A 13168-nucleotide genomic window follows, 5' to 3' on the forward strand; every position below is an offset into this window, starting at 1 on the left:
GATTTACTTAACAATTTAGTTAAGTAAATTGTGGTATATCAATTTGGTGGAGTGTTATTCAGTCGCTGAAAAAGTGAGATGGATCTATATATGCTGAAGTAGAACTCTCTAAAAAGTTATGTGAAAAAAAAAAGATGCAGAAGAGCCTTATAGTTTGCTGACATTTACATTTCAAAATTATATTATATTACAATGCTATATATTATATTATACAAATGTTCCATATATGTGTATGTATATATATTGTTTATGCATGAAAAATTTCTAGAAGAATGCTTTTGTTACTGGTAGTTAACTGGGTAATGAGACTGAATAGGTGTGGGGCATTTGAACTGACTCTTTTTTTTAATGAGAATATATATTTTTTAACCTAGGGATTTTTGTTCATTTGTTCTTGTTTATTTGTTTGTTTAAAGATGAAAGGATGAGAGGAGAAATGTCAAAAGAGAAACTAGACCCATTTCACAGCTATATCATGTGGTTGCTTCAGTCCCACATTCAAAGCCAGCAATGAAGTATAGGAACTGGTACCAAAGGAACAATCGTAACGCATCTCAACAGAACACCTGTTACCTGTACCCTCACCACAGCCCTGCCCCACCTCAGCATCTTTACCAATAGTTTTATTACTTCTCTAATCATTCTCCCCACAAGATGTTGAGAACAGGAATAAGAACAGGTATGCTCCCTCTCAGGGGGGAGGGGAAGCTGAGCCTACCAGGGCAAGCCCTAAATCCTTAGGGAGCCAACCAGGCACATACACTGTGCTTCTCTGCAGCTCCACCTAGACAAATATCTCACTTCGCGTTTTAAGAACTTCTTGGAACAGGAGTTCTTGTGTCAGTCATCTCATGGCCCACGTCTGTGAGGGCAGAGAAAGTCCTATTTCCAGTGTAGCCTTAAGCACCCTTCCACTCAAAGCTGGACATCAGAGAGATCTCAACATACTCTAAATTCTTGCGTAGATGCCAGGCATAATGCCTGCCTTCGGGACAAAATTAACCCCCTGACCTTCTCAAGCTTGATCAGATGCCAGTAAAGACTCATGTCAAAACCATCAGTAATAAACCACAGCCTCTGGGCCCGTGGCAGGAAGCAGACAGATGAACCCTCTACACGCCATCCTCCTCCTCAGGCTTCACCACAGGCCATATGTTCCCTCCTCCAGGCGAAGACAAAAGAGTGTGAGGGGGACACAAACCTCAGCCCTCACCCTGCTTCATTAAGAATAACCTCTTAGGAAAACAGTTGAGGAAATTAAAAACCTCTTGTTATTTCCATTAGGAGATATTACTGTCCAGGTTTTAGTGGCATTTGGACCTTCTCAAGGTAGAAGCTCAGGAGTCACCTTTGATGTCTTTGTGTCTTACCTCCCACAACCAATTCATTTGCAATCTTATCAGCTCTATGTTCAAAGGATTTCCCAAGTGTGTGTGCTTCTCCTCATCTCACTGCCACCACCTGAGTTGAAATCATCAATCTCTCTCTCGCCCCCCTACAATCAAGTCTCCTACCAATAGCCAAAGTAAGCTTTCAAACAGGTAAGTCAAGGTACATCAGAGCAGGTCACACTCAGGGTATAAGCCCTCCTAAGAGCTTCCTAACGAGGCTTAGAGTCACATCCCCACTGGGCACATGGCCCCTGTGATCCAACCTTGCTACCTCTCTCCAGCCTTGTCCCCCTCCCAACCCAGCCCTGCCGATGACTCCCCAGCAACACGCTGGACCATTTCTGTTCCTTGGGCATGAAAAATGTGTCCCAGAGCCTGGGGTGCTCTTTCCAGCCCCTTTCCATGGCTGGCTCCTTGTCTTGGTTCCTCAGCTCAGGTCACCTTCTCAAGAAAAGCCCTCCTTGGCCACTCTTTCTGGTCTCCTGTTGCCCCTACACACCCGTTGCCTGGTTTTCTCTTTCTCGAAGCACTTAGCAGTGTCTGCAATGAATGCATTATTTTACTTACCTGTGTGTCCAGGTGCCCACAAAGGTAAGCTCCCTGACAGCAGGAACCTGCCCTTGTCTGCTTGTTCACCTTTGTGTCCTGGAAAGCTGGCTAGTGCCTGGTCACACCATAAGAATTTATTCAATGAATGGATCATCTTTCCAGAAGGGGAAATGGCATGGATGGAGTCATCCACGTTCTCTTGCTGCTGGGTCAGGATTGGTGGCTGCATTGGGATGGGATGACCTCTTGTACAAAGCTAACCAGCTAAGGCAGGAGACTAATCAGGAGATGTGGCCTCATTACCCTCCATCCAGGCCAGTTTTACCAGTGACAGGTCTTATCTATGTCAGACACATACATACCCTCAGAGTGGGGCAAAGAGAGCATGGAAAATCACACTGGCTCTGGAGGCTTCTGCCTGACGTGACACAAGTCACCTCTACTGACAGTTCATTGGCCAAAGTAAGTCATGTGACCACATCTGAGCTTCACGGGACCAAAAGGACTAATCCTCTTTTTATTTTTTGGTACTTCACTGTGTTCCCTATTTACTAAGTTTATAGTCAGAAAACAAAGCTCTGTTGGGTAAAGAATTGGGGCAACTCTTCCCCCACAAAGACCACACTTCATCCTTTCCTTTCGTTTTCAAACAGAAGAGCTGTGGTGAGGAAATGCCAGATCTGGGATTTAGAAAGTCCTCCCTGCTGACTGGAAGAAATGGATGAGTGTGGGCGGGATTGGAGACTGGGGACCAGTTAGGAACCAACACAGCTGTCCAGCTGAGAAGGAAGGAAAAGGTCTCCAGGGATCTGTTTCACTCAGTTGGGTGAACGGATATTGCCCTTCCCTGAGATGGGGACACGGGAAGTAACCGCCATGGGCCCGTTGAGGGGTCCCATCGGGACAGGTGCATAAAGACAGGGCGAAGACCCCACCCAACCCCAGAGACCATGACACACCCCACCTGCGCTGTCATGTGGAGCCAAAGGAGCCACTGGCTGGGTTGCCCAAGACACAGCCAGCAGGGCCAGGATTGGGTTGAGGTGAGTGAGGTACAAATTTCAAGGAGGTGCTCAGTCCTAGGTCTCAGGGTCAGGCGAGTGCAGGGTTGGCCCTGAGTGTGATGCCTCCTTACACTTTGCAGCCTTGCACCTCACTCGCCTCACCCTAATCTCGATCCAGACAACTAGAGCATGATGGGCCCGAGACACTCTTCCCAGGGCCCTGTGAGCATCACTTTTTACCTGCCAGTGTTGGACTCAGCCTCCACAGGACCCCCTGTCTGGTGGGATGGTGGGACACTGACCCGGCCTCCCAGGTCCCCACCACTGCCATCGCCAGTGCCCTATTTCATCCACCTCTGACATTTTGTGGATTCCCGTGTCCACCTGCCTGGTCCTCACTAAGCAACCTGGACATTACAGGTCTCTACTGGACGCCACACACCCCTCTGGGCCCCATGGACCCGGCCTTGCTGCTGCTCTGGGGCCCCTGCCAACGCCTGGAGCCCCGTGGAGGCTGCCAGCCATACAGAGGACACCTGTGAGCCTCACAGGAAATGCTGGGGGCGCGGGGTGTGGGTCAGCTGACACAGAGCTGGGCCCTGGGGCCAGTGCCGTCACGTGGCAAAGGCATTTACACAGGCTGGCTGCCACCCTTTCTTGAATCTGGAAATAGGTCTGCCTGGTTACAGGAATCCCACAAATACAGCAACGCAGAGGCAGGCGGGACCAGAGGCTCGGAAGCCTCCCAATTTTGTCTGAAAGCAGAAACACCCAGCTGAAAAAGCCACAGGGCACAACCTGTAATCACTCCTTGAGAAGCTGCAGAGACTATGTTTCCAGGTGAAGGGGGAGCAAAGGGAACTTGCGGAGGACCCGAGGGTAGAGGTCAGGAACGCCCTGAGCCAGCCCCGCAGGCCCTCTTCCATGGCCCACCGGAGGCTGTTCCAGCTCAGACGAGGGGTGAAAGCCCCGGGGCCAGACGCTCAGCCCTCCTTCACTGGCCCTGGAACTGCTTCCCTGGCAGGAGGAGGGAAGCAAGCACAACGCCTGGGCCCTCCTCGTTGGGTGGCACCAACTCCCCGGCGCACCTGGAGTGCACACCCCAGAGGTTGCCCGCCGGATGCCCCGCCTCCATCGGCTCCCTGAGAAGGCCCCACGGGGGGCGGAGGAGGCACTGTCTTCCCAGCCCCCCCACCCCTCCACCCTCCCTCACCCCGACCCCGCCGCCTGAGCGAGCTCAGCCCCCAGCCCTGCTGGCCTGCGGAGAGACTGGGACCGGGCTGGATGCGGGGAGTCACCTCACACTCCTCTCTCAGCCTCTCTTTCCTCCTGCCCTCCACGCCCCCACCTCTCCTTCCCTGCTCTCCTTTGCTCCTTCCCTGCCTATCCCTGGGGTTCACCTCCCCGCAGGACTCCAGGGGAGGAGGGGCCCAGGGCCAGGTGGCCAGGTAAAAGGCAGGACTCCCGGTCAAATCCGAATATCAAATAAACAACCGATTTTGGGGGGGGGGTACAAATATGGCCCATATTGTATTTGCTAAGCCGAGGGCTGGGGAAGCTGCCAGTGGGGAGCCCCAGGGCCCCCAGCCCCTCTGCCCTTCTCAGCCGGGTACCTGGTGACAGAGGCCGGATCACGGCCCTTCTCAGGCAGCCCATTGTACTCAGGGCGCTCTCTCCAGAGACGAGTGAGCATGGGAAACAGGAGTAAGATGGGGAGGGGGAGAGGGTGAGAGCGGGTACAGGAGCACCTAATGGCTTCAGTGTAGGAGAGACTGGGTGGAAACGAGACGGGCCATGAAGACAAATCCAGGTGCGAAACCCAGCCCTGGCTCTCATTGCTTCTGTCTTTAGGGAAGTCGTTTTCCCCCTCAGAGCCCCAGTTTCCTCAACTGGAGATGGAAATTCTAGTTCCTAGCTGAATAATTAGAAGCAATGGATATAAAGTGCCAGGTGCACAGAGACATTGGAAAACAGTAGCTACTGTCATGTTGGCTGTTGTCTGGCTAGTGTCGCCTTGTGATGAACGAGGTATCTAAGACCCAGCACCGTCCCTTCTCCCGAGAACTTGATGGGCAGCTGAGGCACCAAGCGAGTACCGTTCTAGAAAGGCCCTTGCTGGGCTAGCAGGCCTGGAGCCTGGCCCTGGGGATGGAGGGTGACCAGGCCTTGCTCCGGAGCTGGACAGGGGTGGGGAAGCGACCCAGAGCCATGGTGACTGCCCAGGAGCCCCTGGGAGGAGTGGGCGTGGTGCCTTCAGGCCATCCATGTGGCAGGTGCCACCCCCAGCACCCTCACACCCCATCTCCCCTGACCCGAGTGTCGGTCTGGTCACCAGAGGATCCCAGACACGCAGTTGCTCCTAGAAGTCCTGGGAAGCTAGCCCCAGGCTCACAGATAGCGGCGGCTTGGGCCACAGCCGACCCGAGTGTGCCTCCCAGGCCAGAGGCTGCGGGGAAGGCAATTCCACACACAGCCTAGGAGCTTAGGGAGAATGAGAGGAAACATTTGTGCTGGCGAACACCTCTCAGTGGGCTGTCCTTTTGGGGTCCTGCCTCCGCTTGTGGGGAGGGCTGGACCTGGAGGTGAAGGGTCAGGCCAGCCTGCCCGCCCCCCATGCCCGGGACCCCCAAGGGGTGGCAGAGATGAGGCGCCAGTTGCCCTTGCATCTGTCTCCCCCGGGACCCGATGTGGAATTTGCGACGGTGCTGAGAAGGGGCTGCGCGCCTGCCCTGGCGGGGCCACGTTGCTTCCGTTCACGTCTCTGTTGAAGACGACGACCTCTCTCGCCACCGGCACCGCCTGCGGCTCTTCTTGGCAGCACCGCTGTCATTTCCCGACAGAGCAGCCAATCTGAATATAGACAAACATCGTCACCTCCAAATGCTGAGTTATTATGTTCTTTCGAAATGGGGAGGGAAACCTTCCCAGCCATCTGAAGTTCCTTGGAGGAAGATAGGACAGACCAGCAATTAGTGCCATGAACTGGGATCCCAGAAGGTCTGCGAGGGGCCTGGGTGTGTGCAGCCCAGAACTCCACCTGGGAGAGCTGGGCCCCGGCTAAGAAGCAGAGGACAGACGGACATGGTGGACGACGTGGCTCGGGTCTACGAGGCACCGGAACGTGTCTGTCCCTGGGCACCCCTTGTTCCCTGGCCACCAGCACAGGCGGCTTGCTCTCCCCGCACTACCCCCCGGAAAGGAAGGGCTACTGGGATGTGAGGTTTGAAAACACAACTTTCCTCCCATCCCCAAGGAGGAAGAAAAATCCAAGGAAGTTACAGGAAAGAAAGTGATCAGACTCTGTTGGCCACTTGGATTTTTCCAACAACTGTCCGTGACGGGCCTGGTCCGGGCCCTAGAGTCAGCGGTGGATTCGCTGTGTCCTGAGCACAAGGGGCTCTGCAAGGAACAGCAAAGAGAGGCTGCGTTCTGGAACAGCCACACCAGTGACGTGAGGCCCCACTGCCCACGTCACCGACTAAGGACACAGTGGACACCCCGGGATGCTGAGTCCACAGCAGGAGGCTGATGAGGCTGAGGGGGTCCTGAGCCCTTCTCTGCTGCTCATTGCCAAGGAGACAGAACATCTTGGGTGTGGAAGGGAAACTTCCTGATCCGCTCTGCCAGAGAAGTGAGCCCATGGCTGCCAGCCCACAATTCCCACCCCCCGCCCCACTGAATCCAGACCAGGTCTCGAGACCTTTCCCACTGGGCAGTTTCACTCTGGTGCCCATTTCCCATCCACCGCAGCCCGGAATAAGCGGATCCCGTTCCCCAGCCCCACCCCGAGCCTCCCAGATCCCAAACCCACGACTGTGCTTATGCTGCCCCCACTCTCTCTGTGCCCGTGACCCTGGCCAGGAGACCCAGTGCGCCCTGACCTCCCTCCTGACCACTCCCGCCTGTGGGACTCACGGCATTGCCTTGGGGGCTTTAAACTTTCTGTGAATTGTGCCCTAAAATCTGTCCCTTGCTTCTGTTCTCTAGTTCTTTCTGGTAATGCTTGTTCTGCTCGTGAGTTGGGAAGGGTTGGAGTGTTCTGATCTCTCTCCACCCTCTCGACGCTGAATCAATGGTACAGTTCAAACGAAAGAGTGAGAAAGTGTACGAGTGAGTCAGTGAGCTTGCATGTCATTTCCTCCAGAAGGTTTCCCTCTAGACCAGTGGTTCTCGCCTTGGCTGCATATTAGAATCACCCTGGGATCCTTCAAACACCCTGATGCTGGGGCTGCATCCTGACCAATTCAATCAGAATCTGTGGGGATGGAACCGGCCATGTGTGCGTTTCCAACCTCCCAGGCAGGATGAAGAAGCCACCTACCAGGCCCTTACTTCTCATACGTTACAGGGTGTGTGAGAATCCCATGTGGATCTTGTGAAAAGGAAGATTCTGAATCAGTAAGGAGGAAATGGGGCCTGAGATTCTATACTTCCAACAGGCGCCAAAGTGGTGCTGCTCCTGCCCGGTCCTCGGGCTCACTTAAGGCACTAGATTATACTTGGAATTTTGGGGAACTGCCCTGTGTACAGCCCCGGCTGGGCCCTCTCACACTCTGATAGCTGGTTTCCTTCTCACCAGACTGCGGCCAAGGTCACAGCCTTGCTCACCACTGAGTCCCCCACTGATAGCACAAGGTAGTGTTCAATCACTGCGTGCATGCAGGCATCAGGTAATTAACTGAACAGAATGAATTTCAAAGTGCCCAAATCCATAGTCCTGCGGGTGCTCCCACCCCAAACAGACCCAGGGGCCTCCTGCTTGTTGCCAGAACCCAACATCCTCTCCGTGGGCAGCCCAGAGCCCACCTGGCTGCCTGAACCGCTGGCCATGGGGGGCCAGAGCTTCGAGGCTACTAGACTCAGGAAGGCACATCCTGCAGCTGAAACCCACACCAGCTGTGGCCGCCTGGTGCTCCCTAAGGAAGGGTGGGCCCAGCGCAGCTAAGAGAGGAGCCGGAAGGAGGAAAGGGCAGGGCTGAGGGCTGGCCCCGGGGGAGATAAGCCTCTAATGATGGCAGCATCTGATCTGCCTCTCCTTCCTGCTAATCCTAAAATCACAACAGTGTGAAATCTGAGCAAGTGTGAATGCCTTGGGCTCCAGCTGTTTTTCATGTCAAGCCCCAATCCCAGCCTGTCCAGCAAGAAGCCCCGGCTCTGAGGATGCAGCAGTGAGATGCTGCAGGGCTGTGGCCCAATCCCTGCAGAAGAAGAGGAGGGACGCCCAGGCTGGGTACACCGTGGGGACCCCATCCTGGTCTCTGTTGCCCGGCAGCCACTGAAGCTCTGGTTGGGCCCCCCGTTGCGGTCCCTCTCTCTCCCCAGGGAGCCCGAGGACCGGGCAGGAGCCGTATCACTTTGGCGCCTGTTGGAAGCGTAGAATCTCAGGCCCCCATTTCCTCCTTACTGATTCAGAATCTTCTTTTTAACAAGATCCCCAGGGTATGCACACACACCCTGTGACGTTTGAGAAGTACAGGCCTGATACGTGGGCTCTCCATCCTGGCCCTGCCTGGGGAGCTTGGAAACACACACGTGCCTCCTCCTGCCCCTGGGGGCCCCCAGTTCTGCCTTCCTACCCTTGTGAGTTTCCCGGGGCCTCTGGGATGCAAGCCACGCAGCGGGGGATGGACAGGGACAGCTGCTTCCCCGGGAAGCTGGGACCCTGGGGAGACTGCCGGCCAGGCCAGGCAACAGGCCAGGGAATCCCCTGGGGGCAGCTCAGCTGCTGGGGCTGGATTAGGGAGAGGGAACAACCCAGGCAGCTTCCGGGGGATTCTCAAGCACACAGATGGGCTGGTCCCTGAAGCCAGCCCAAACGGCCCTCCAGGAGGAAGTGCCTGGGGAAACACCTGCTGGCCCTGGGTCAGAACCCGGGAGAGCTGGAGACCGATGACCTGGGGTGGAAATCAGTCCTTGAACGGGGCTGGGAGAGTAAGGGAGCAACAGGCCAGGGCAGGGCGCTTCCTGCTGCCCATGAGGAGAGGCCAGGCAGGGCCGTCTGCCCCCTGCTCCGCTCTCTCCCTGCCCTGTCAGGGCCTGGCTGGTGTGCTGACAGGTAAATGTAGGTAAGCGCTCTGTGCTTTCAGAGCTGAAAGGGTTTGGAAGCTTCTGGCAACAGGCCCCTTTCGGTGTTGTGGCCGCCTTCACAGCCCTCCTTCCTCTGCCGTGCTCCCCCATGCGGCCCGGGGAGAGGCCAAGGCCACATCCTGGTGACTCTGCTGCCCCCCATGGGGCTGACTGAACAGGAGGGCCCACCTACCCCGGGAGCTGGGCTGGCCCACCCAGCTGTCAGGTGTGCAGCTTGCCGCTGGGACTCTGGGAGCCCAGGTTGCGGAGCGTCTGGGGCTGTGGCCTCAGGGCAGAAGACTCCTTCGGAGCGGCCCCATCAGCCTGTACGAAGGGTGGAGGAAGCGGATTCACACCAAGCAAGGGGAGATGGAGAGAGGCCGACACAGAGACAGGCGATCGTGTCACCCCAGAGATAGAGACGGAGCCTGGCTGCGGGTAGTTGTGTGGGTGCCAGCCCCTGGGGAAGCCTCCCCTAGGGTTCCGTGAGGCACCCCGATTCCTCTCACAAAAATCTTCCCCCTGAATTTGAAAGAGATGGAAATTCTGGTCTGTGCAGGCGCATCATTCTTGTAAGATCCCCAGGCCGCGCAGCTTGACAGCCCTGGGCCTGAAGGCCAGGCCAGCTCCGGGGATGCCCAGCCTTCCTCACCTGGAGGGCGACCTCTCACCTCTCTCCAAGGGGGTCCTGGGAGCCAAGAGGACTGCAAGGATCACAGGCGGCCCTGACTTTGGTCCTAGCTCCAGGGAGGTGTCTGGATCCCATGAGGTCTGCCGGCTGCCCTCCTTCCTCAGGAATCCGAGGCTTCCTCTGGCCCCCTGACCTGAGGTGAGGCCGTCTGCCGTCTCCCAGCCCCGGCCCCTTCACCACATCAGGCAACAATTGCGCTTTGGCCCTGGGATAGCCCAATATCCAGTTTCCAGGAAGGTGGACTGCATTATTTGAACCTGAAACACACCAGGGGTAATAAGATCACTCTGAGAAAGCTGAGAAGCCTATAATTTATTGAGAAGAGCTTGGCAGGCAGAAACCACCAGCCTCCACAGTGACCCTGGGGAGGGGGCAGTGCTGGGATTAAAGAGTCATCTCCTCACTGCAAAGCGATTCTCTCTCAGTCGGGAAGCAGGGACCTGGGGGCCCTAGAGCAGGGGACGGATGGTTGCCAGACTTCACGACGGGACCCAGACTCACCCCATAAACTGCTGAGACGCAGTGGCCGTTTCTGAGGTCCTGAGGCTCCAGTCAGTTGCTACTGGTTTCTGAGAATGCTTGTCATTCCTGACTTCACCCAGATACCCTCATCAAATGCCCAGGGCCTCCCCAAGGCCTTTGGGATATTTCAGACTCCCTTGATCTACCATGATAGGGGCATGCTCTCCAGCCTCCTGGAGAAAGCCCAGGACTTTTCCCAGCCCAAACCCTCAGTTGACCTGCTAAGCCCTTTCTTATGAAAACCCCAAAAGTTCAGAATTCAAACATGCTGAGGGGCAAGTAGAGACAGTGTTTACGATGGGCCAAAAGAGGATGCTGAGTGGGGGGTCTGTGATCTAACGAGAAGCATGAGGTGAGACGCTTGATTTGCTGGGATGCCACTGCACTGAAAGGGACCAGAAAAGAGCGAGGAATTGAGGGATGCAGATAGGAACCTGCCACTGTTGGATTCCACCACGTGCCACTGAGCCCTTCAGACGTCTTGGACCGTGAGTGTTACAACCCTCCTCTTCAGATGAGGAAACCGAGGTTCAGAGAATTAGTGTCCACCCTCACAAGTCCACCCTCACAAGTCCACCAGCCCAGGCTGAGCGGGCACAGTCTGGCCTCCACACCTCAGTCCTCTACCATCAAGCCTGAATCACAGCCCTTCAGCACTCATTGGCCTGTTCAGTTAGATTTGCAGAGAAGAATGGAAATTAAGTTGTGGAGGGAAAGAAGAAAGAAGACAGTGACAGACAAGGCTGGGGCCTGGGAGAAACGAAGGAGGGGAAGGGGCCTATGGGTGGTGACCCGAGTCAGTTGGATGGCTCATCACCAACCACTCAGGGCCTCTCTCCCGACCTGTGGAAACCCAGTGTCTGAGAGCCCACTGTGAGTCCACTTTTCACTGAGCTGCTTGGGTGATGCTCACGTTTATGAAAGTTTGAGAACCATTGAGGCCTGGGTTGGACTGTCCACTGGGGCAGCTGCTAGCCATGTGTAGCCATTTAAGAGGAAATAAATTAAAATTCAAAATTCAGTTCCTCAATCACCCGAGACACATTTTAAGTGCTCAATGGGCACCTGAGGCTGGTGGCTATCGGGCCTCACTGTCCATTTCCAGCTCTGCCCTGTTGCCCAGACACAATAGAGGTTCATGCCCCCTCCTCGGGGGTCCTCCCTGCATCCTCAGAGGGTCCCCATTCCAGATTTGGCTGGGGTCTGCGTGTGTCTAACAGGGACCAGCAATGTGGGCCAGCTCCCAGCTGGTGTCCCCAGCTCCACCCAGGCTCCAACCCAGACCTGCAGTTCCTGGTCACCAGGTGGCCACTATGTCCCCTTAGGCTCTGTCCTCCAGGGTCTCTGCAGAAGAGGGACCAGTGCGGAGAGACCAAGTGCCTTGGGACAGGTGGCCCCCATTCATGTTCCTACCCTCACAGTCAAGACGTTGCTTCTGAATGACAGGGGAACAAGCCTGTGGGTGTCCTAGAGGACGCCCACCTGGGACCAAGGTCACACACAGCCTGGGGAGACAAGCAGCACTGTTCCCACTCACAGCCCAGACCCAGGCAGGAGAAGGGATGGGCTTCAATTGTCAGTGGTGAGTGGGATGGAGCCAGACTTGCATCCCTGTGGCCAGGGCTCCCAGGCCCTTGGTCTCCCTCTGCGCTGTCCATCCAAGCCTGGCCTGGGAGTGTCCTGGCCTTCGGTTCACAGGACAAAGCCCATGTCCCAGCCCTTCCTCTTGTGGGTCTGGAAAAGATGCCGAGCAGGGCCCATCTCACTGATCAATGTCAGGATATCCCTTCTTTCCAGTTAAAAAGAAATAGTGCGCTCAGGAATTTCCAGGGCTGGGGCGGCCTCCTGTTTACTCCTCGCAACCTGCTCCGGCCCATAGATAAGGAAGAGGAGTCCATTCTCTCCCGGCGCCCTGAGTGTTTCCTGCCCGACTCCAGGCAGTCGCTTCCCAGTGGACTTTTTCCCAGGGGGTCTGGTGGGCGCCACAAGGCCTTCAGCGTGAGAAAGCAGGGGACGGGGTGTCCAAGGCAAGTACCAGCATGTAGGACAGTGGTGAGAAAGGGCCTAGGCCAGCATGGCCCCGGGCACCCTGTAAGAATGAACCCACAGTAAACCACGTCACCTTCCGCAGAAGACAGGCCCCTTCTCCCCCTCCAGGGCCGCCTTACCTCTGCACCTGATGGCAGCCCAGATAAGAAGCTGACCAACCCCACTGGCCACCCAGCCAGCTGACACAATAACAGAGAAGAACAAACCTGACTCCATATCGGATCTGTTCCCTTAGCTGTGACCCTTGTGCCCTGCGGCCTGCGGCTTAGTCATGCTGGCTCTGCGCCTTTTGTAAAAGAATGTTGCCCATAGCCTGAAATACACACGAGAGCCCATTCTCAGGGCTCTGACCTTTAAAGGCAAAGCACTTTTCCATTCACATAGAGATAAAAAGTTGCAGAACAGAGAATAGCAATCGTCTTGTTGAAGCTTTATGGGAACATTGTGACCAGATCTCGGCACTAACAGCTGCAAGAGCAAATGATTCCAGCACATTCCAGCACTAAGAAGTCTGTAACAACCAAGCACAACCCCTTGCCTTTTAGTACAAAAGAAGCCTGAATTCTAACTTGCGTGAGATGGTTCTTTGGGACGCTAGTCCACCATCTTCTTGGTCTGCTGGCTTTCTGAATAAAGTGACTATTCCTTGTCCTAACAACTCGTCTCTCAATTTATTGGCCTGTGCTGTGGTGAGCAGTACCAGCTTGGACTCGGTAACAGCACCAGGCAGAGCCGGGCAGCAGCAGATGGCCTACCAGGCTGGCACCTCCTGGATCCAGCAGAGACAGATTCCTGTGACCCATGTGGACACTGCAGGCTCTGTCTCCTCTGTCCAGCTCACCTTTAGGCAAGCTGGTGACACCAGTCTTTGCTTTCCGAATATGGCAGAGACAGGT

Source organism: Mesoplodon mirus (genome assembly GCF_964341445.2).
Source record: "Mesoplodon mirus genome assembly, chromosome: 3".
Taxonomy (NCBI): Eukaryota; Metazoa; Chordata; class Mammalia; order Artiodactyla; family Ziphiidae; genus Mesoplodon; species Mesoplodon mirus.